Source organism: Antechinus flavipes, chromosome 4 (assembly GCF_016432865.1).
Source record: "Antechinus flavipes isolate AdamAnt ecotype Samford, QLD, Australia chromosome 4, AdamAnt_v2, whole genome shotgun sequence".
NCBI classification, from domain to species: Eukaryota; Metazoa; Chordata; class Mammalia; order Dasyuromorphia; family Dasyuridae; genus Antechinus; species Antechinus flavipes.
This window is the reverse complement of record NC_067401.1, coordinates 375,747,087-375,770,173: the sequence shown is the minus strand read 5'-3', so window position 1 is coordinate 375,770,173 and position 23,087 is coordinate 375,747,087. Positions and strand designations below refer to the sequence as shown.

Genomic DNA, 23,087 nt, shown 5'->3' with positions numbered 1-23,087 from the left:
GGTCATGGCATCAAGGAGGTAGTGCCATGATATGAAAGTAAATTGGATTTTAAGTGAGGGAGGGCTGTACAAAGTCACCCGCTTCACTTTCCCCTCCAGAGCCATCCAGGTTTAAGCTCCTGGTAAGCACTTCCCAGTATTGCTGGAGCACTTAAAAGAGGCTGGAATTGGAGGCCTATGGAACTGGCCATGCTGATGCTGGCCAATAAGACTAATCTAAAGACCTAACAAATTGTACCTTGGTTTTCAGAGGAAGGGCAAGATAGAAAGATTTACATAAGTATAACATACAGTACAATACCTTCACACCACCATTTCATACAGCAGAAGATAAAATTTAGGTTTAAAAAAGTTTTCATTTTAAGAATTTGATTTGCTATACAGTATTTATGGTACTGTAGGTTTCATGTATTATGAAAGGTAAATGTCTAGAATCATTGTGAGTTTTTTTTTTGTTGTTGAGATGTTAGCAAAGAGCACAGAATTCTAGGAAATTACTAGCAAGAAAAAATGTTTTGCATGTTACCGATTTTATTTTGGATACTTTGTTTTAAGAAAAGTGTATACCCTCAAAATTAATGTTTTGTTAAAGAATTATTTTCATTTGTATTTTCCATCTCTGGTGAAAGATTATAGTTTTTGGTTATCACAGGAATCTTCCCCCCTTATTTCATGTATATTCACTGTAAGAATATTCACATTTTTTTACATTTCTTCAGTAAGAACATTTTTCTTTGAAAGTTGAGATTTGACTATACTTGGATTTTCCTTTTCCATTTGGTTTTACACAGAACATATTATATTCCATTTTTGCTTCCAATCAAACAATCTTTGTAACTGATTGGGTGACTGGGATGGTGACAAGGAAGCCTGTGGTTGCCTAATAACTTGGAAGGCATGAAGGATGAGGAGGCAGAGAGCCAAAAATGAGTTTGTGCACACTAAACCTCTGCAGGGGCCCTTTTAGAGCTTCTCTTCTGTGGCCCCTTTTGAGAGAAAATGACTACTGTGAACTGAAGGGGAAGAGAAGGAAGCTGGTTACTTCCCATTCACTGACCCCAAAACTGGCTGCTTTTTCAACCATCTGGCTGCCTTATGTCCCAAAGCACATGGAGGTTCTATTTCTTTATGCTTGTTTTTCCTGATCATAAATGAATGAGTATTCTGAGAAGGGAGTGTCCAGGTGATTAGTGACACTGGGAGATATATGACAGCCATCTGAAGTCCAACCAACACCTGGAGTCAATAGCAGCAGCAACCAAGTATGGTGAGAACAGGGAATAATATGCATTCAACTTACCAGGAGAGGAAAAATTCCAGTATGTTCTAAGAACTAGACCCTTATTGGCCAGGACTGCCATTATATCACTAAACATTTATCTTTCTTGACAGCAGAGATATGGCAGCCAAGGGCAACACAGCTTTAGAGTAGATTAATTTGAAAAATATTACAAAGAAAGATTTGAACAGTACAATGAAGACTTGAATAGTATCATTTCATAAAACAGGGAAGTAAAAGATTTATTCAAATACAGCTTAATAAAAGATACAATTACAATTATCCTGGGGACAGTTAAGGATGAAAGCATAATGCTACCAAGACTACAGAAAAATGAAAGGTATATATTATTTCCCTTCATTTACTTGATGGTCCAAACAAGCTGACTTTCTTTCTGAACTTCATACAGCACATTTTATTTCCTGATTGCATACCTTAGCACTGGCCATCCTTCACATTTGCACACTCTCAAATCCATCTTCTGGAATCACTTTTTTCTTCAGAACTCAGATCCAGCACCACCTCTGCACCTTTACTAATCATTTCTTCACTCCAGATTGCTAGCACTTTCTTCTGAAAAGTTACCTTATATTTATTTTCATGTAATGAGTATTCTGCCCTCACTCCTCCTGAACAAGAAGGTTCTAAGGAGTACTCTTGGGGACAGAAATATCTCTATAATATTATTGGTTCATGCCCCCATTCTGGATCATTTTACTAGCACCTCAGTTCCACTTAAACAAGTAACATCAATTATCTTTTACAAAGGGATATTTATTACAGAGATATAAGAACAGAACCAGAAACATTCCTTCCAACACTTTAGGGGCACATTCTCCCCTATATCACCTCAGTATCCACAGAGTTTGGAAACAGATTTAACATCATTTCTACATAGTACATTGGTCCCACTAAGTTCACCCGGTAGCATATCTTTTGAATCGGTTCTTACTCTGTTAAGACTGGACTGGATCTCAAAGGCCTTTCCTTGATCCTCAGGATATCCATGTTGGGGTAAGAGATAGGAGGAGGGCTAGGGTGGATGTCAGAGCTGGCTGCAAAACTTGGCAGATTTCATGTCCTTCTAGACTTCAGATAGTTCCTTCTTCCTACCTCTCAAAACTCACAAGGCTGTAGTTTCTGATCTTCTTCATCTAAAAGGAAAAAAAAACCTCTGAGACAGAGAATCTAGGCCCAAGAGTATTTAAAAACTATATGTCTGCATCATAAGGGTAAGACCCAAGATATCTCCTCTGGCAGCTCTTCTCTCACAAGAACATCATCAGGCAGAAAAAAATCATTGGAAGACAAGGGGATGATGTCAAGTAGCATATTTCGAAAGCCCTCAGTTCCTGTGTATTACCTTAGTACAACCTCAGTAAATCCTAGAAGCATAATGGAAGCAGGTATGAAGTGTCTAGGTATACTCTAAATGTCTCCAAGATGCCTCTATTATACATCCCCATGATTTTCTGAAAAATAGGCTTCAAGCCTCTTCAAAATGGAGAATTCTGTTTTCACATCTTCATTGGAGGGGGTCACTGTTGGAGTAGTAAGCTCTAATGGAGACCAGGAATTCACTCTGAAGTATGAGCTTTCCACTGGGGAATAGTTCAACCAAAAGGCTGAAAAGGGAAGTTAGAAGTAGCTGGTTGCCCTTTTCCCTTTTTTATCTCAAAGTTCTTCTAACCTTGTGGACCTTATCTTAGCCCTTGACTCTCTTCATTCTTTCTGGTGTTATCTCCCATTTCCCCTGCATCTTATGGATTATTTCATAGATTACTGTGTTAGGAAAGGTATATATTAGCAGAAGTAATGTTTTGTTATAAAGAATCACATGCAGAAAACTGTGCTTTCAATGATTTCTAGAGAAATATATAATTTTGGGTAGTAGCAAAAACTGAATCCCCTATTTCCCAAAGGTTCAATGTAATAGCCTTCATGATTTTTTACTTTCATGCTATTTTCTAGGAATGGAAGCTTTTTAATGGAAGAGACCATTTCACCTTTGTCTTCATAACTGTAACACTTTTCACAATTACCAGCACTTTGAATAAGAACTGGAGTTGTGATTTTATTAGCATAGGGAACTCCTGGGTAAGGAAACACCCTCTACCAATGCAAGTCAGCATCTTCTTTGAAACCTAGAGTTTTAGATCTAGAGCTCTGAGAAGTTAAGTGAATTTTCATGTCACACAGGCATCATATGGCATCCTTCTGATTAGAGTGTTTGGGAAACATATTACAAGCTTGATATAACTTAATATTGATAGGAGACCTGAAGTATATAGAACACTGTTGAAACTTCCTAAAAACAGAACAATTAACAAAGTCATGGTCACAGAGGGATGTTTTGATTTGGGAAGTCACAAGAATAGTGATTGGAGCTGTGAGAATGTTGACTGACAGGCCTCTTCCAGCAGCAATAACAGAATTGACTTAATTATGGTTGTTGAGCAAGAACAGTTCATCTGGAAAAGCTGTGTTAATTTTAGTGGACTACGAGTCAATATGAGTCAAAAATATTCTATGGCAGTCAAGAAAGCTAATGCAATTTTAGATTTCATTAAATATATTTGATGTCCAGGACCAGCAAAGTGATAGTATTATTGTATTCTTCTTAATAATGTGTCCAGTTCAATTTTTGAGGAAGGACATTCATAAACCAGCAAGTATTTAGAAAAGGGTAACTAGAGTCATGAATTTCATATGAAGATTAATTAAAGGAACTGTGGGTGTTAAATCTAAAGGAACAACTGTCTTCAAGTATCTGAAGAGATAGCATGAAGAAAAGAAATTCAACATTTACTGGTGTCAGAGGACAGAAGTCCAATGAGTGGGAGTTAAGAGGGAAAGATTTAGGCATGATATAAGAGAAACTTCCTAAAAATTAAAGCAACCTAAAAGTAATTTGAGCTGCTCCAAGACATTAGAGACATGTCCTACACAGATATGGGCAAGATCTTTTGGCACAGCAGGAACAAAGTCTATGGGTGCCAGGAAGTGTTGGAGGGTCAAGTTAGAGCAAGTGTTAACTTTCTTGACTTCTTCCTCTACTATCTGCACTACAGATCTGCAATGTGGTCATTGATACCATTTGAATGAGTAGGAAATTGCCAACTATATTCATAGTATTATAAATTCAAAGGTGAACTGGACTATACATACATTGAGTCCAATTCCCTGACTCCTCCATTTTACATATAAATAAACTAAGGCACATATGACATGCCCGATGTTAAAGCTAGTAAGTATCTTAATAGGATTTGAAAGAAGATCTTTCTGACTCCATACACTCTATTCACTACTCCATTCACTAATTTATTCTTCCTTCACTGACTATGAAAGCATAGGATCAATGGTCATTATTTGCCCTGTCTCTATACCCTATATATTCCCTAGCCTTGCCATCTTTCCTGCCACAGGACCTTATGAAGCTTTTTCTTCTTCACCTAAACACCTAATTACAGTGAGCTTCTTGGGAGTAGGGATGTTTCTATGCTCAACATGGAACACAATACTTGGCATATAGTAAATGCTTAATCAATTTTTTGTCTCAAGGATGTCTCAGGGTAGAGTCAAGATGGTGGAAAAAAGACACATCTTTTTCTGAGCTCTCCCCAATGTCCTCAAATTGACAGTCAATCAAACCTCTGAACTAGTTTTGGAGTGACAGAGCCCACAAATATTTGGAGTGCAACAAATTTCTAGCAGAAGATAATTTGGAAGAGCTTCATAAAAGGTCAAGCATGGAGGGAGGCAGACTGAACACAGAAAGCCACGCTCAGTTACTTGAAAGCAGGCAGTATAGAGACCCAGGGTGGTGTAGTGTGGGGAATATATCAAGAGAAATCTATAGCAGTATTGGTTACTCTGTCCTGATTGCAAGCCAGATCAGTAGATTAGCTGTAAGACATCCAACAAAAATACAAAAGGCAAATAGCAAGCCCCTGAACCCCAGAATATCACAGGACTTGGTCATGCCAACCAGCACCAGAAGATAGTCAACACTGACCCAGTGCAGCCACTGTCACTTGTGGGGAAGCTTGGACAATCTCCCCTTTTCCCTAAAAGCAGACTTTTTTTAAAAAATGAAAAAAAAAAAAAAAAAAAGAAAGAAAGAAAGAAAAAACCCAGACCATAGATAGTTTTTATGGAGAAAGAGAAGAACATATTCCAAACCCTCAGGACACTACCAGCAGATTATCTCTAGATGAAGTCCCTAAGGGTGATATGAATTGGTTCCCATCTCACAAGACTCTCTTGGAAGAATTCAAAAACGATCTTAACAGGGAGTTAGAAGAAAAATGGAGAAAGGAAATGAGAATTTTGAAAGAGAGTTTGGAAAAAGAAACACAGAAATTATCTTAAGAAAACTCCTTACAAAATAGATTTGACAAAATGGAAAAAGAAAACAACTCCTTAAAAAAACAGAATTTGTGAAATGGGAAAAAATCCATAGAACAAAACAATTCATTTAAAAATTCAATTAGCAAAATATGCAAGGAGCTGAAAAAGATAACTGAAGAAAATAATTCACTAAAAGTTAGGACTGAACAAATGGAAACAAATGACTCAATGAGACATCAAGAATCAGTCAAACAAAACCAAAAAAATGAAAAAACAGAACAAAATGTAAAACCCCTCATTGGAAAAACAACTGACCTGGAAAACAGATCTAGAAGAAATAATCTAAGGATTATTGAACTTCCTGAAAGCCATGATGAAAAAAGAGCCTATACATTATTTTCCAGGAAATCATCAAGGAAAACTGCTCTGATGTCCTAGAACCAGAAGATAAAATAATCATTGAAAGAATTCACTGATCACTTCCTGAAAGAAACCTCCAAAATGAAAATTCCAAGAAATATCATAGCTAAATTCAGAATTACTGGAACAAGGAAAAAATACTGCGAGCAGCCAGAATGAAACAATTCAAATATCAAGGAGCCACAATCAGGATTACCCAGGACCTAGCAGCTTCCACTTTAAAGGCTCTAAGCCTAAGAGACTTACACGAACTGATGTTGAGTGAAATGAGCATGGCCAGGAGATCATTATATACTTCCACAACAATACTATATGATGACAAATTCTGATGGACCAGGCCATCCTCAGCAATGAGATGAACCAAATCAGTTCCAATGGAGCAGTAATGAACTGAACCAACTATGCCCAGCGAAGGAACTCTGGGAGATAACTAAGAGCCATTACATTGAATTCCCAATCCCTATATTTTTGCCCTTCTGCATTTTTTATTTCCTTCACAAGCTAATTGTACAATATTTCAGAATCCAATTCTTTTTGTACAGCAAAATAACAGTTTGGTCATGTATACTTGTTGTATATCTAATTTATACTTTAATATATTTAACATCTACTGGTCATCCTGCCATCTGGAGGAGGGGGTGGGGAGGAGGGGAAAAATTGGAACAAGAGGTTTGGCAATTGTCAATGCTGTAAAGTTACCCATATATAGAACCCGTAAATAAAAGGCTATTAAAATAAATTAAAAAAAAAAAAGGATCTAAGCCTAGAAGCTGATATTACAAATGGCAAAGGAATTTGGATTGCAGCCAAAAATCAACTATCCAGCTAAATTAGCATTATCTTTCAGGGAAGATTCAATGACATTCAATGATACAGGTGAAGTTCATTTATTTCTGATGAAAAGACCAAAGATGAACAAAAAATTTGATCTCCAAATACACAGAATTCAAGAGAAGCACAAAAAAGGTAAAAAAGAAAGAACTCTTGAGAACTATATCTCTGTTATGAATATATCTAGAGAGTACAGGTATAACTTGATTTTACTATGATAATAAAAAAAATAACTAGAGGTAGAAAAGGGATTGTACTGGAAAAAAAGAGGAAAGTGGAGGTAAAATGAGGGAAATTGCATTTCATGAAGAAGCAAAGAAAACTTATTACAATTGAGGGAAAAAAGGAAGGAGGGTGAATATTATGTGAATCATACTTTCATTGGATTTGGCTCAAAGAGAGAATATCAGACATATTTAGTTTCACAGAGAAATTTGTCTCACCTTATGGAGAAGTGGAAAGGGAAAGGGAAAAGAAAAGGGAGAGACAAATAAAAGCGAAAAAAGAAGTGGTAGGGGAAAGGTATAAAAAAGAGGGAGGGGTTGTAAAGGGGGAAGCCTGTTTGAAAAAGGTGGTAGTCAGAAGCAAAATACTCGGGAGAAGGGAAAGAGGGAAAGGAAAGGGAAAAGCATAATTTGGGGTAAATAAGATGATGGGAAATACAGAATTAATCATTTTAACTGTGAATGTGAATGGGATGAATTCTCCCATAAGTAGACTGGATTAAAAGCCAGAATTCTACAACACATTGTTTACAAGAAACATATTTAAAGCAGAGTGATACATTTAGAGTAAAGTTAAAAAGCTGGAGCAGAATCTATTATGCTTCAGGTGAAGTAAAAAAAAAAAAAAAAAAAAAAAAAGCAGGGGTAGCGATCCTGATCTCAGATCAAGCAAAAGCAAAAATAGATCTAATTAAAAGAAATAAGGAAGAAAATTTCATCTTGCTAAAGAGTACCATAGATAATGAAGCAATATTAGTACTAAACACATATGCACCAAGTGGTAGAGCATCCAAATTCCTAGAGGAGAAGTTAAGAAAGCTGAAAGAAGAAATAGACTGCAAAGCTATAATAGTGGGGGATGTTTTCTCAGAACTAGATAAATTGAATCACAAAATAATAGTAAAGAAGTTAAGGAGGTAAATAGAATTTTAGAAAAGTTAGGTATGCTAAATTTTTGGAGAAAACTGAATAGAGACAGAAATGAGTACACTTTTCTCTCAGCGGTTCATGGAACCTATACAAAAATTGATTGTATATTAGGACATAAAGACCTCAAAATCAAATGCCAAAAGGCAGAAATAGTAAATTCAATTTTACAGATCAGGAAAATTACATGCAATAAAAGGCAAGGGGAAAACAGACCAAAAATTAATTGGAAAATAAATAATCTAATCCTAAAGAATAAATGAGTAAAACAACCCAATCAATAATTTCATCCAAGAAAATGACAATAATGAGACAACATACCAAAATTTGTGGGATGCAGCCAAAGTGGTTATTAGGGGAAATTTTATATTTCTAGAGAGAAATTCCATTTAAAATAATTCAATAATATAAAATATTTGGGAGTCTATCTCTCAAGGTAAAGTCAAGAACTATAACAATACAACTACAAAATATTTTCCACACAAATAAAGTCAGATCTAATCATTTGGGAAAATATCAACTGCTCATGGGTAGGCCAACTGAATACAATAAAAATGACAATACTATCTAAATTAATCTATTTATTAAGTGTCATGTCAATCAAACTTCCAAGAAATTGTTTTACAGATCTAGAAAAAATAATAACAAAGTTCATCTGGTGGAACAAAAAGTCAAGAATTTCAAGGGAACTAATGAAAAAATGCCAATGAAGGTGACCTATGCCAGATTTAAAACTATATTATAAAGCAGTGGTCAACAAAACTATTTGGCATTAGCTAAGAAATAGAGTAATCGATCAATGGAATAGTTTAGGTTCACAGGAAAAATAGTCAATGACTATAGTAATCTAGTGTTTGACAATCTAAAGATCCTAGCTTTTAGGATAAGAACTCACTATTTGGCAAAAACTGCTGGAAGAATTGGAAACTAGCATGGCAGAAACTAGGCATTGACCCACACAACACCATATACCAAGATAAAGTTAAAATGGGTTCATGATTTAGATATAAAGAGTGATATTATGAGCAAATTAGAAGAACTGGAGCATATTATTGAACACAAAATAGGTAATTTTGATTATACTAAATTAAAAAGGGTTTGTACAAACAAAACTAATGCATACAAGATTAGAAGGGAAGCAATAAACTGGGAAAAGATTTTTACATTCAAGGGCTCTGATAAAGGCCTCATCTCTAAACTATATAGAGAATTGACTCAAATTTATAAGAATTCAATCCATTCTCCAACTGATAAAGATATGAATAGATAATTTTCAGATGAAGAAATTGAAACCCATTTCTAGTCATATGAAAAGGTTCTCTAAATCACTACTAATCATAGAAATGCAAATTAAGACAACTCTGAGGTACCACTACACACCTCTCAAATGGGCTAAGATGACAGGAAAAGGTAATGACAAATATTAGAGGGGATGTGGGAAAATTGGGGTACTAATACATTGTTGTTGGAACTGTGAACTGATCCAGCCACTCTGGAGAGCAATTTGCAACTATGTTCAAAGGATTATCAAACAGCACATTTTTGATCCAGAAGTGTTTCTACTGGGCTTATATCCCAAAGAGATATTAAAGAAGGGAAAGGGACGCACATGTGCAAAAATGTTTGTGGCAGCCCACTTTGTAGTGGCAAGAAACTGGAAACTGAATGGATGCCCATCAATTGGAGAATGGCTAAATAATCATCGTACATGGCAACAGCAAGATTATGTGATTATGAATTTTGTTGGATGTAGATTTCTCAACAAGGAGATGATTCAGGCCAGTTCCAATGATCTTGTGATGAAGAGAGCCATCTACACCCAAAGAGAGGACTGTGGGAACTGAGTATGGATCACAACATGCAAATTTTAAGCAAATTCAAGCAAATTTTATTTTCTTTCTCATTTTTTCCTTTTTGATATGATTTTTCTTGTGCAGCAAGATAATTGTATAAATATGTATGCCTGTAGTGGATTTACATATGTTTTTATCATGTTTAATATATATTGAGTTACTTGCCATCTAGGGGAGAGGATAGGAGGAAGGGCGGGAAGAAATGAAATACAAGATTTTGTCAGTGTTGAAAAATTATCCTTGCATAGGTTTTGAAAATAAAAAGCTTCAATAAAAATTTTAAAATTAAAAAAAAAATTAAAAAGTGTCTTAGAGATTACTTTTTTTCAGGTATGAGTTGGATTAGATAGGCAATGAATTACCTTTCAATTCTTTTATTCTGTTAAATCTATGACTTTGTTCCACAGAAGGCAAAAGAGTTTAAGATTTCTAGAGTCATTCTTGATGATAGTTAACCTAGTACTAAATTAACCTATGAGGAAAGCAGATTTCATACTATGAAATGAATAGGTCTAGCTTCTTTAAAACTGCATCTACTCCAATCATATTTTATATGCATTGTGAATTCTAAAGTAAAATCTTAACAAAAGTTTAACCACAGATGCCATTTGATCATTTGGTGAAGGCACTCTCTCCTATTAAAGGCTTCATTTCGGCATATGGACTGGATTCAGTGCTTTAAAGAGTCTAGTCCCTTAAACTCAAACTCTTTTTCATTGTTTCTGAGGCTATGGAGCCCCCCCAATCTGGAGGCCCAGGAAAATCATTTGGAAGCACAACTTTGGCTCAAATCCAGGGTTTCCACAGAAGGAATTAGAAGGTACAAGATAGATCTCCCACATAAAATAAACCTAAAACACAAAAGATTCACAAGTATGTATCAACAGACTTAAAACATGACACAGTAACTCATAAATCCTATTGCACTCTCCCAGAAGTTTGATATTTAAAAGATGAATCATTTTGCAGGATTCACTTTTACCTTAGCTCTATGTTTTTTTGGCAAGTACGTCAAGGTTAAAATTTTCTGATAAGCCAGAGCATGTTAAGTTTGGACTTATTTTTCTGCTGGTGATCATTGTCTCCAAAAAGGAGACAAAAAGTTGGAGAAAACTCCTGCTAACAGTTATCCCTGCCTGGGGAAGGTAAGAACTTCTGGACTCCTAGGAGAGTCATTCTCAAAAATGTGGCACAGTAGACAGAGTGCTGGGTTTGGTGTCAGGAAAACTTGACTTGAAATCCTGAATCAGATACATATTCCCTATATAACCCTGAGCAAGTCACTTTTCTTATCTCAATTTCCTCATCTGCAAAATAATAATAGCACCTTTTCCCCAGGATTCTTGTGAGAAGCAAATAAGATAAGATATATCAAGTACTTTGTAAAACTTAAAACACTGTATAAATTTTAGCTGCTATTATTGTTTTTGTTATCATTATTATCATCAAGATTATTATTTAATCATCTGTACTTAGAGAAAGAAACAAAAAGGAGAAGAAAAAGCCAGGGGCCTGAGGTCCAGTCTCAAGTTTGCCTAGAAATGCTTAGTTGACTTGAGTGAGCATCTATCATAATTGCCAGAATAGAGCAAGAAACCATTTTCCCTCCATGTGAGGTTCAAGAGAAACACTTATGGTGTCCCCACATGCTCAAGAGTCAGGAAGAAAAAGAAAAAAGTTGTTGCCTTTCTCTTCAATGTCTACTGAGCAGGCAATCATTTCTGGTTTACTGACCAATTATTTTGAACACAGCCTCCTCCTCTTGCTGACATCACAGGAACCACTTGGGATAGTTTTGTATTAACCCCAAGTCCTTCAACATTAAATTCGCTTGTCCCCAGAAGTTGCCAAGAGGAATTGAATTCATTTTCAGCAACGTTCTATGAACGTTCAAAGGAAAATTCTAAAGCAAAATATCTTTCTAATTTATAATTAATCCTTTTCAGATTTGAATGTTTAAATATCATTCTTAAAATATGGTATAACTACACTGCAGTTTTTTAAATTCATATTTTTTAGTTTTGAAAGAGATTGTATATTTCAAATTTTTTTTTTACATTTTAAAAAACATAATCTATATTTCAATGTTTAGCATTCAAAAGCCCATTCACTAAAAACTTAAAACTTTCTTAATTAAAAAAAGCAATTTAAACAATTTTAAAATATAACTATAAACATTAATTAAGTATCCATTATGTCCAGAGTGCTGTGATAAACCCTAAGCTATCTCAGCTACAATTTTCAGACAAAACAAGCTCCGAGTGGTGCTCTAAGTTTGTGTAATACATTTTTATATACAAATGATTATGCAAATCACTTTACCACAAAATAATACATTCTAAGTCATAACTTCTCTGAGTCTGACTTTGCTCATCTTTAAAATGAAAGGGTTGGCTTTGATAACCACTTCTCAAACTTTAAATCTATAATCTAATGTGCATGAGAAATACTATACAAAGTTCTTTGTGAGATTCTGAGGTAGGAATGGAGACAGTGTTGAGAGTATGTAAGATCATCATCAATTAAGGATGATTTCATGGAGAAAGTGACATATATGATAGGCTTCTAGGAACACTTTAAATAAAAATTGGAATTCGATAGGCAAAAGTGGGGGAGGCATTGTAGGCATACAGAACAACATGAACAAAGAAAGCAGGCAGGAAATGTCAGGACATATACTGGAGAGAGTGAGTAGTTCAACTAGTCTTCAGTTAACTGAGTTCTGCCTCCTCTCCCACTTGCTGTACTATGAAGTGTTCAGTTATATGAAATAGGGTAAAGCAGAAAAACTCAGTCTCAGGATTAAATGGGATTTCAGAAATTACCAAGTTCAACTGGTATATGACTTGGAATTCTCTGTACAAAATTTTTCTTTTTTTAATTCCTTTTTTGTGTGTGAGAGAAGCAATTGGGATTAAGTGACTTGGCCAGAGTCACACAGCTAGTAAATTAAGTGTCTGAGGTTTAGATTTGAATTCAGGTGTTTCTGACTTCAGGATTAGTATTTTATCAACTGTGCCATCCAACTGCCTCCCTCCCCAAATTTTCAACAGGCAGCAATATATAATATTGAAATCTACATGAAAAAGAAAGGGTAGACAAGTAGAGGTAAAGTTGCACATTGGGAAAAAATAAAAACCAAAAAATATGGCTTATACTTTCATATTTTGAAATATTACAACGAAGTCTTCATAAAAACTATCTAATACTAGGGGAAATAGAAAAATATAACAGTAGAACAGAAGAGCAATGTCAGATATCTAACTAAATACATACTAAAATACATAGGATTTGATAAACCTATAGAAAATAAAAACAGAGAAATGGATTCTATATAACAAATCTTACACAGCATTGAGGGTTTTTTTTCCTTTTTAAAAGTATAACTCTCTGCAATATAGCTTCTGAACTTACCATTGATTGAAACTGCTGTATCTAAAAGCAGTCTGATTCTTCTGACCCTGTTGACCATAGCATACCAATATTTTCCATGAGGTTTTCCTAACAAAGACACTGAACTGAATTGTCATTTCCTTCTACAGTAGTAAGGCAAACATAGTTTAAGTCATTTGCTCAGGGTCACACAACTTGTGTCTGAGGCCATATTCAAACTTGGTTCTTCCTTACTCTAGGTCCAGCACTCTTTCCACTGAGCTCTATCTACTTGAAGACATAAAATGCTCTGTAATGAGAGCTCACACTCTAGAAACATGCTATGTGAACTCAAGCTGATGCAATCTCCAAGTGGACTTTGGAAAATGCACAGGTATTATATGATTATTTCTATCAAGAACATGTTAAAGAAATGGTCTTTTGAATAGCTGCTTAACTGGAATTTGGAGTATACATAAAAGACTCCTGTGAAGGATAGTTTGCCTTTTTTCCCCCTTCCCTGGTATTTACTGAGTAGGATGAGATACAGTAGAGTCTCTGGTTCCCTCTCATTTAGAATAGATTTGAAGCCTTATGCCCCTGACCCCATAGATGCTGAAAAAGGTAGAACCATTGCCAGAGGTCTGCTCTGCCCGATCTTAAGTCATGAGCACCAGGCCTTGTTTCTCCTCTTCCTGTTGAGTATATTTTTTCCTGCCAGAGATAAAGGAGTATGGCCAAAAACCACATGGACTCCAAAAGTTTGGGAGAACTACCAAAGGTCCAGAAGCAGAATCTGCACAACAATTTGACCAAAACAGAGCACAAGTAGCCAGCATAGCTCTAATGATGGGATTCAGCTCAAAAGTAGATTAACCTTTCAATCAAGATGCTTTGTCCTACAAACAAGTGGGCAACTTTGTCCAGTAACTAGCAGCTTTATGAATGGAACTTGATGGAATGAATGTCTTATAGCAACTGCTTCCGGGTTAATTCTTCTAAATGGTTAATTCTTTTCAGAGACCAAAGTTCCATAAAGGAAAGTGTGCCTTTGCATGTCAGAGGGAGAAAAAAAGTTTATACTTTTGTTCTTGTTTTTATCTTCTTAGTAAATGTTAATTGATATTAATTAGATGATATTGTGACATTTGATGTAAGAGTGAACATACTTGATTGGGGATTAAATCTGTAGTATTCGAGAAGGTACTCAACAATTTCTTAGGAAAAACCCTAGAACTCTAAAAGAAAAATCTTTTTCTGGAGACTCAACTTGCTTGGGAAAGTGGCAATTGGGTTAAGGACATCCAGAGCTTATAAGGGCTACAAGTGGAAGAAGAAGAAGAAAGAAGAAGAAGAAAAAGAAGAAGGAGGAGGAGGAGGAGGAGGAGGAGGAGGAGGAGGAGTAGAAGGAGGAGGAGGAGAAGGAGGAGGAGAAAGGAAAAAGAAGAAGAAGAAGAAGAAGAAGAAGAAGAAGAAGAAGAAGAAAAGAATGAATGCTAATTATGACTAGTAGAAAAGTGAAAAAAAATGAATGGGAATGAATGGACAAAAGAATCCTCATAGAGGAAAAGAGAATGACTGAAAAATTGTACTTATTCTATCCTGAAACACATTTACTTAAATGTGGTTGAAAAAACAAATTTAATTAGTTATATTGATGTTTAACGATTCATTTAACTTTCAGAAAAATTATCAGAATATATTTAAATTCATCACATTGAAACAATATGAAAAATAACTCTATATCATTATTGGTTAGAGAAATGCAAATTAAAACAACTCTTAGTTACCACCTCACACCTATCAGACTGACTAAAATGACAGAAAAAGACGATAAATGTTGGAGGCAGAGCCAAGATGGCGGAGAGGAAACACATCTTTATCTGATCTTTATCTTTATATTCTCTCTAATATCTCTCAGATCAACACCAAATCAAGCCTCTGAACTGGTTTTGGAGTGACAGAACCCACAAGTATTTGGAGTGTAACAAATTTCCAGCAGAAGATAATTTAGAAGATCTTCATAAAAGGTCTGTTTCAATCAGGCATAGAGGGATGGTCTAAGTGCAGGCACAGTCTGGAAAACCCAGGGTGGTGTAGCATCTACCACACCCCAGGCTGGAGGAATCTACAGCAGTGTTGGCTACTCTATCCTAATTGCAAGCCAGTAAATCAGCAGACTAGTGATAAGACATCCAACACAAATACAAAAGGCAAATAGTGAGCCCCTGAACCCCAGAATATCACAGGACCTGGCCATGCTCACGCAGCACCAGAAGTTGGTTAACACTGACCCAGTGCAGCCACTGTAGCCTATAGAGGAAGCTTGGACAATTTCTCCTTTGCCCTAAAAATAGACCTCAACTTTAAAAAAAAATGAGCAAAAAAGCAAAAAGAACTCTGACCATAGAAAGTTTTTATGGAGAAAGAGAAGAACAGATTTCAAACCCTGAGAAAACTAAAAGCAGATCATCTCCATATGAAGCCCCAAAGGGTGATATGAATTGGTCCCCATCTCACAAGACTCTCTTGAAAGAGTTCAAAAAGGATTTTAAAAGCAAGTTAGAAGAAAAATGGAGAAAGGAAATGAGAACTTTGCAAGAGGGTTTGGAAAAGGAAACACAGAAATTATCTGAAGAAAATTCCCTAAAAATAATTGATTTAGTGAAATGGAAAAAGCAAATAACTCACTAAAAATAGACTCGATAAAATGGAAAAAGCAAATGACTCCTTACAAAATAGATTTGACAAAATGGAAAAAAATGATAAATGTTGGAGAGGATGTGGGAAAATTGGAACATGAATGCATTGTTGGTGGATCTGCAAATTGATCTAACCATAAAACTATTGATCCAATAATATCACTATTAGGTTTTCATCCTAAAGAGATTATAAAATATAGAAAAGGTCCCACATTTACAAAAATGTTCATAACAGTTCTTTTTATAGTGGCAAAAATTGGAAATTAAGAGGATGCCCATCAATTGGGGAATGACTAAACAAATTGTGGTATATGAATGTAACAGAATATTATTGTTCTATAAGAAATAATGAACAGGTGGATTTCAGAAAAACCTGGAAAGACTTAACATGAATTAATGCTGAGTAAAATTAGCAGAACCAGGAAAACATTTACACCATAACAGCAACATTATGTGATAATCAGCTTTGACAGACACAACCCTTAGCAGCAATACGATGATCTAAGAAAACTCCAAAAGACACATAATTGAAAATGCTATCCACAGAAAAAATTATGGGGTTGAAATGCAGACTGAAGCACACTATTTTCATTTTTTTTTCCTTTCTTTATTTTTCTTTCACAACATGACTAATGTGGAAATAGTTTTAATATGATTGTACATGTACAACCTATATCATATTAGTTGACACTTTGGGGGTGGAGGAAGGGAAATAAGAATAATATTGTGGACCTCAAAAATCTTATAATAAATGAATGCTGAAAACTATCTTTACATTTAATTGAAAAAAATTGAAAAAAAATTCCATTAAGTGAGTAGAGAGATAACTAAAAAAAAAAAAAACAAAAAAAAAAAACTAAGCAACAAAGAATTATCCAAAATCACAATTCCCAAGAAACATAACAAGCCAGAATGAAGATAATATGTTAAAATTTTTAAAATAAATAAAATAATATTATTTTATTATACATTATCTTATATAATATATATATATGGAGGGCACAGCAACTCAATATATATAAATATAAATAAATATATTATTTTAAAAAATAAATAAAAATAAAATTAGAAATCCAAACAAGTTACATCTCCTTTTAAAACAGGAACCACACGAAGATATAAACTTACTCTGATGCTACCATTGCTGAATATAAGTATTTTTAGAACTCCAGTTTCAACATTATTTTCTGAATCTATGTCATGTTCTTTAAAAGCTCCTTAATATGGCAACAAATCTGTCTTTTGTGATTGAATTTAATTGAAATAGCCAAGTCTAGTAAATAAAGTCAAATAGGGAGCTAAATAGTATATAGATAGAACACAGGCTCTGGATTTGTTCAAATCCAATCTCAGATACTGACTAGCTGTGTAAACTTAGGCAAATTACTTAACTTGCTTCAGCTTTCCATCTGTAAAATGGGGATAATAATTACCTGTCTTCAAAAATGTGATAATATTTGCAAAAAAAGTTTGGAAATCTGAAAGCCCTATATAGAAATGATATCAGAGGAACATTATTTTAGTTAAAAATGAAATGTGACTGACTTTAATAAAACCAGTTTTCTTTTCTAATTCATTAAGCATTTAATATGTGCTAGATAAAATGCTTCATATCTTAACAGTAGCTTTCAATTAAGTATATAGTTTCATCTAGACATATACTTTTATGGAAGAATCATAAAATGTTGGCAATGATATGATATAGTGGAGAGAATCCTGAACTCAGAACCAGGCAGAGCTAGGATCACATCTGAAATTTGAAAACTGTGTAGCAAGTCCACAAAGTCTTTCTGAACTTCATTTTCCTCACATTTAAAATGAGGGGGAGAGGAAAAGAGAGAAAAGAGAGGAAGAGAAAGAATGCACTGTGCTAAGCTCTTTACAAATACTATTTCATTTCATCCTCACAATAACTCTGGGAGGTAGATGCTATTATTATCCCTATTTTACAGATCAGGAAACTGAGACAAACAGGGGTAAGTGACTTGTCCAGTGTCTAGTAAGTAGCTAAATCCAGATTTTAACTTAGGCCTTCCTGATTCCAGACTCAAAACTCTATCTATTCCAAAAGCACCTAACTGCCTTTAGGGTGCAATGAAGTACCATTCCAGGCACTATAGAGAATGCAAGCATGAACAAACCACAATTTTTGCTCTTAAGGAACTTAATATAAAATAAACATATAAATAAGCATGATTAATAAATGCCATAAAAATGGCATGTTCTCTTTGAATGTGCCACATGAGTACAGAGTATGTGTACTAGAAGGAGGAGGGAGAGGCCTCTGTGGGAACTACCCAGTGCTAAGAAGGAAAATGACCTTAGATTCAGCAGAACATGAAGGAAGCCCAGAGAGATTGATGCTAGACTTCAAATTTCCACTGATCTGGAAATGATGAGAGAGAGGAAAGCTACATGACTTTTTGGCCCAACAGATGGAGAGGAAGGTTAAAGAGCCTCTCTGGTGATCACTGGCAAAATAAATCAATAGATTTTTAAACAAATATTCAGGAAGTCTTACGTGAATTCCAAATAGTAATTAGTAAAGATTCATAGTTATTAGGATATAGTCAATTAAAAGCTAAAATATTAAATATTATTATAGAATGATAGCATTTAAAGGGTGGTTATAAAAATGAAGTAAAAGTAAGATATGTCTTATTCCTTTTCTGGGAGAGATTAGCAAGGAGTGGAAAAGGGAACAATAAACATAATTCTACACAATCAAGAGAATTCATGTGGCAATAAATAGGGGCAGATATGAGGAAAGAAACTTAAGCTTCTACTGGTCACACACATGAGAGGAGGAAGGACTAGGGAGGACCACAGCAACTCAATCAGACTATTGATTTCAGTTGCCCCCTTAAATCTGCCTCTCTGCCTCACCCTCAGAGAACCTTGTCTTCTTGGAGAGTGATCTCTACTGATTGATTTTTTAGGAGAGAGATAACTGCTGCCATCGTTACAAACACTGGAAAGTCTTGGCTTTGAAGAAATCATGGTCATAATACAACCGAGACCTTATGAACACATCTATTTTTATATAAGTGGTAGGGTAGATAGTAAACAGGGTCTTTCAACCATTCCTATTTTCCCCTTTCATCTTCTTCCTGGTTCAATATCTAAATGGATGTATCAAAGTGAACCACTTCTCTACTCTGGAAATTCTATCAAAGGATCTATTTTTACTACCAAAACAACAACAACAACCTAGTCAGACACAAAACTCTGGCAAAATATCTGTGTTAGAACTTCTTTCTCTGGAGATGCTCCTTATCCCCACCATATCCCAATCCTAACTTCCTCTTCTGATTTCTGATCATTACATTCAGAGGAGCAAAGTCTTGTAGTTAATATTATCTCTAAAGACAAAGTAAACATTTAAAACAAACAAAAAAAAAAGTAAACAGTCTTTCCCAATGACCCAAGGAAGAGATTTGGGCTTAAGAAAGGAAATACAAAAGAAAATTTAAGGGGAGTGGGAAGGATGTGGTCAGTTTCAGCAATACAGCATCTGTCTTGACATTTCTTAGAATGGAAGCCCACACATGCAATCTCCCTCCTCATGTAAGAATTACTCCTCTTGGAAGCTACCTCTCTCTGCACTTGATGACAAACATTGGAGGGGATGTGAGAAAACTGGGGCACTAGTACATTGTTGATGGAGTTGTGAACTGATCCAGCCATTCTGGAGAGCAATTTGAAACTGTGCTCAAAAAGTTATCAAACTGTGCATACCCTTGGATCCAGCAGTGCTACTACTGGGCTTATACCCCAAAGAAATCTTAAAGAAGGAAAAGGGACCAACACATGCAAAAATGTTTGTGCAGCTCTCATTGTAATGGCAAGAAACTGTAAACTGAGTGGCTGACCATCAGTTGAAGAAGGGCTGAATAAATTGTGGCATATGAATGTTATGGAATATTATTGTTCTGTAAGAAAGATCAGGAGGATAATTTCAGAGAGACCTGGAAAGACTTACATGAACTGAGGCTGAGTGAAATGAGCAGAACCAGGAGATCGTTATGAATGGCAACAACACAATTATACAATGATCAATTTTGGTGAACATGACTCTTTCTAACAATGACATGACTGAGACCAATTCCAATGATCTTGTGATGAAGAGAGCCATCTACACCCAGAGAGAGGACTGTGAGAACTGAATGTAGACCACAACATAACATTCTCACTCTTTTTGTTGTTTGCTTGCATTTTTTCTTACTCATTTACTTGTGCAGCAAGAGAATTGTATAAATATGTTTACACATATTGGGTTTAACATATTTTAATATATTTAACATATATTTAATTGCTTGCCATCTAGGGGAGGGAGTGGGGGGGGGGGAAGAGGAGAAAATCTGAAACATAAGGCTATGCAAGGGTCAGTGTTGTCAAATTATCCATGCCTATGTTTTGAGAATAAAAAGCTTAAAAAAAAAAAAAAGGAACATCAATTTGAGAGCAGATAGAGAGACCAGTCACTAGGCCACTGCAATAATCTAGGTGTGAGATGATAAGGGCTTGCACCAGGGTGTTGGAAATGGAGAGAAAAGAATGGAAGTGCATAAGAGAGTTATTTGAAATACAGAAATGTTAGGACCTGGCAAATGATTGAATATGAGGGAGAACAGGATGGGAATTCCTTCAATAATTTACTGCATACATTTAGGAAAATAAAATTTTGACTTTTCTATACCTTAGCATGTTTGTCTTTAAAACTGAAATAACATGTTTTTCTTTTGAAAATTTTGTAGACCCTTCCAGAAATCAACTTCATAAATATGAAGTACAATACTAAAAGTACAGATTGTCTCTTTTTAAAGATTAAATAAGCCAGTGAACTCTTTAAAGACTTTAAAAGAAGAAATCTTCTCTGCACCTAGAATAAATAAGGGTTATGATAAGCTTCAGGTGGAGAGGTAATTTTCACAAACTTATCACTGGTAAAGAGACAATTGACAAAGTGGCTAGAAAAACATACGTTGAGATCTGGATCCAAGTGCTACTTCTGATAAATACTGGCTAAAGACTTCAAAATGAGATTGAATGTTGTTCTCTTGTGAAGAATCAAATATTAGATTATAAAACTTCTAGAATGAGGTTAAAATGCAGATTGAAGACTTGAAATTTCAATGTAAGCAAACTCAAATAGGTTGGAAGAATCCTTCATAGATAAATGCATAAAGGTTCTTTGAAGAAAACTTTTTGTCTATTGAAATGCATAAAGGTTCTTTGAAGAAAACTTTTTGTCTATTGAAATGCAATTAAGTATTTTATGGGATTGGTTAGAGGGGGACAACTAAAATATATGCTTTCTTGCAAGTAAAATTGTCCATTTTAAGAGATACCAAATAGTCTGTTAGGTAAAAGTAATTAACCTCAGCTGGATGCATTTTACAAAGGTAACATAATGTTTTACTGATCTCTAGTCTAATGCAGGATTAGGCCTTTTTATATATTAAGGGATTTGGAATTTTATCATTTAGAGCTTTGTTATCTGAAATTTTACTATTGTCATGAAACATATTTTTGAAGTCCATTCCATTTTATACATATAATATATAGGGTTGTTGTAATAATAATAATAATAATAATACCTTAAGGTTACATATAGGTGCACTTCATTATTATCATTTGGTTTTCTTAGTATTTACCCCATAGGAGTGTTAGATTTTTGTATCTTTTGGAGCACCAGGTTTTTCATCTTCTATTTGAGTTCATTCCACTATAGAGTGAAACAGCTAAATTGTCTAGCAAAAAGAACTCTAGAATTGGTTGTCAGGAAGACCTAAGTTCAAGTTTTGATTCAGCCTTTGTCAAATTGAAGGATAAACAACGATATGATCCTAAGCAAATTATGTAAGCTCTTAATGCCTGTAGCAAATGCTCTAAGACACTAAGCTACCTAGCAGTTGCCAATCTGCTTTGGTAGGTTTTTTTCTCAATATGGGTTCCCTATACCAATAAAGTCACAGGAACAGATAAAAAAATATAAATCACTCGTAAAGAAACATTTAATTGACTACACCAAAACCAGTTGTCCCCCATGCTTTCAATGCACTTCCTCTTCATTTATGCCTTTCATAACCCTTATTTTTCTTCAGGCAGTAGCCATATCCTCTGTGATTATGATTTTCTCAATTATTTGAGTCCTTTTTAAAAAAAATTAATTTACATGCATTTACAAACTATTCCTCCTACATCTGTCCCCCTCATTAAACAACCAAAAGGAAAATTATCATAATAAACATTTTAATTCAGCAAATTAAATTCCTGCAATTTGGGCATGTCCCAAAATATATGTTTCTTTCTCTATCTTAAGTTCATCATTCCTTTGTCAGGAAGTGAATGGCATGTTCCAGATTATATTTTCTGAAGGACTCATGCTTTATCATTGAATTGATCAGAGTTCTAAAGTCATTCAAAACTGTTTTTCTTTATAATTGTGCTGTCATCTATAAATTACTCTTCTGTTCTAGTTGCTCTGCATTAGTTTATAAAAGTCTTACAAATTTCCTCTGAAACTGCATTTTTTCCATTTTAACAGCATAATATTCTGCCACATTCCTTTAAAATAATGTTAAGCCACTCACCAACAAGAAACCTCCTTAGTTTCCACTTGGGAGATAATATGAAAAGAGATGCTTATATGCATAAGCCTTTTCTTCTTTTATTTCTCTGGAATAGGTGTTACACAATTTAGTAAGTTTGGAGGTTGTTCCAAATTGCTTCACAAACTTCTATATATTATTTTCTTCTTTTGTCATCTTTGTCAGTCTGTTGGATATGAGAAAGAACCTCAAAGTTACTTTAATTTGAATTTCTTTAATTGTTGATTTAGAGCATTTTTTCAAATAGTTTTTGATAACCTGGATTTCTTCCTTTGAAGACTGCCTGTTCATATCTTTTGACCATTTATCTACTGGAAAATACTTCTTAGTTTTATCCATTTGAATCTTGATATATAGTGTTATGTGAGCTAAATCTTATTTCTGTGAGACTGCTGCCCAATTTTCCCTGCAATTTTTGTCAGATAGTGAGTTCTTTCCCCAGTAACTAGCGTCTTTAGGTTTACTGTACACTATACTACTATATTTGTTTCCTTCTGCATGTCATATACCCAATC

The 23,087-nt window shown here is 34.8% G+C and overlaps 1 protein-coding gene across 1 annotated transcript in view; it reads right to left on the bottom strand.

The window, feature by feature from the left end:
* Positions 1-1,511: 1,511 nt before the first annotated feature.
* Positions 1,512-23,087, bottom strand: part of LOC127561578 (uncharacterized) — a 54,463-nt gene continuing 32,887 nt past the window's right edge. The window contains exons 3-4 of the mRNA XM_051996754.1: positions 22,555-22,738; positions 1,512-2,433 (exon numbers count right to left, since the gene is read on the bottom strand). The gene's annotated coding sequence lies outside the window, so the exon portion shown is untranslated. The remainder of the gene's footprint in view (positions 2,434-22,554; positions 22,739-23,087) is intronic.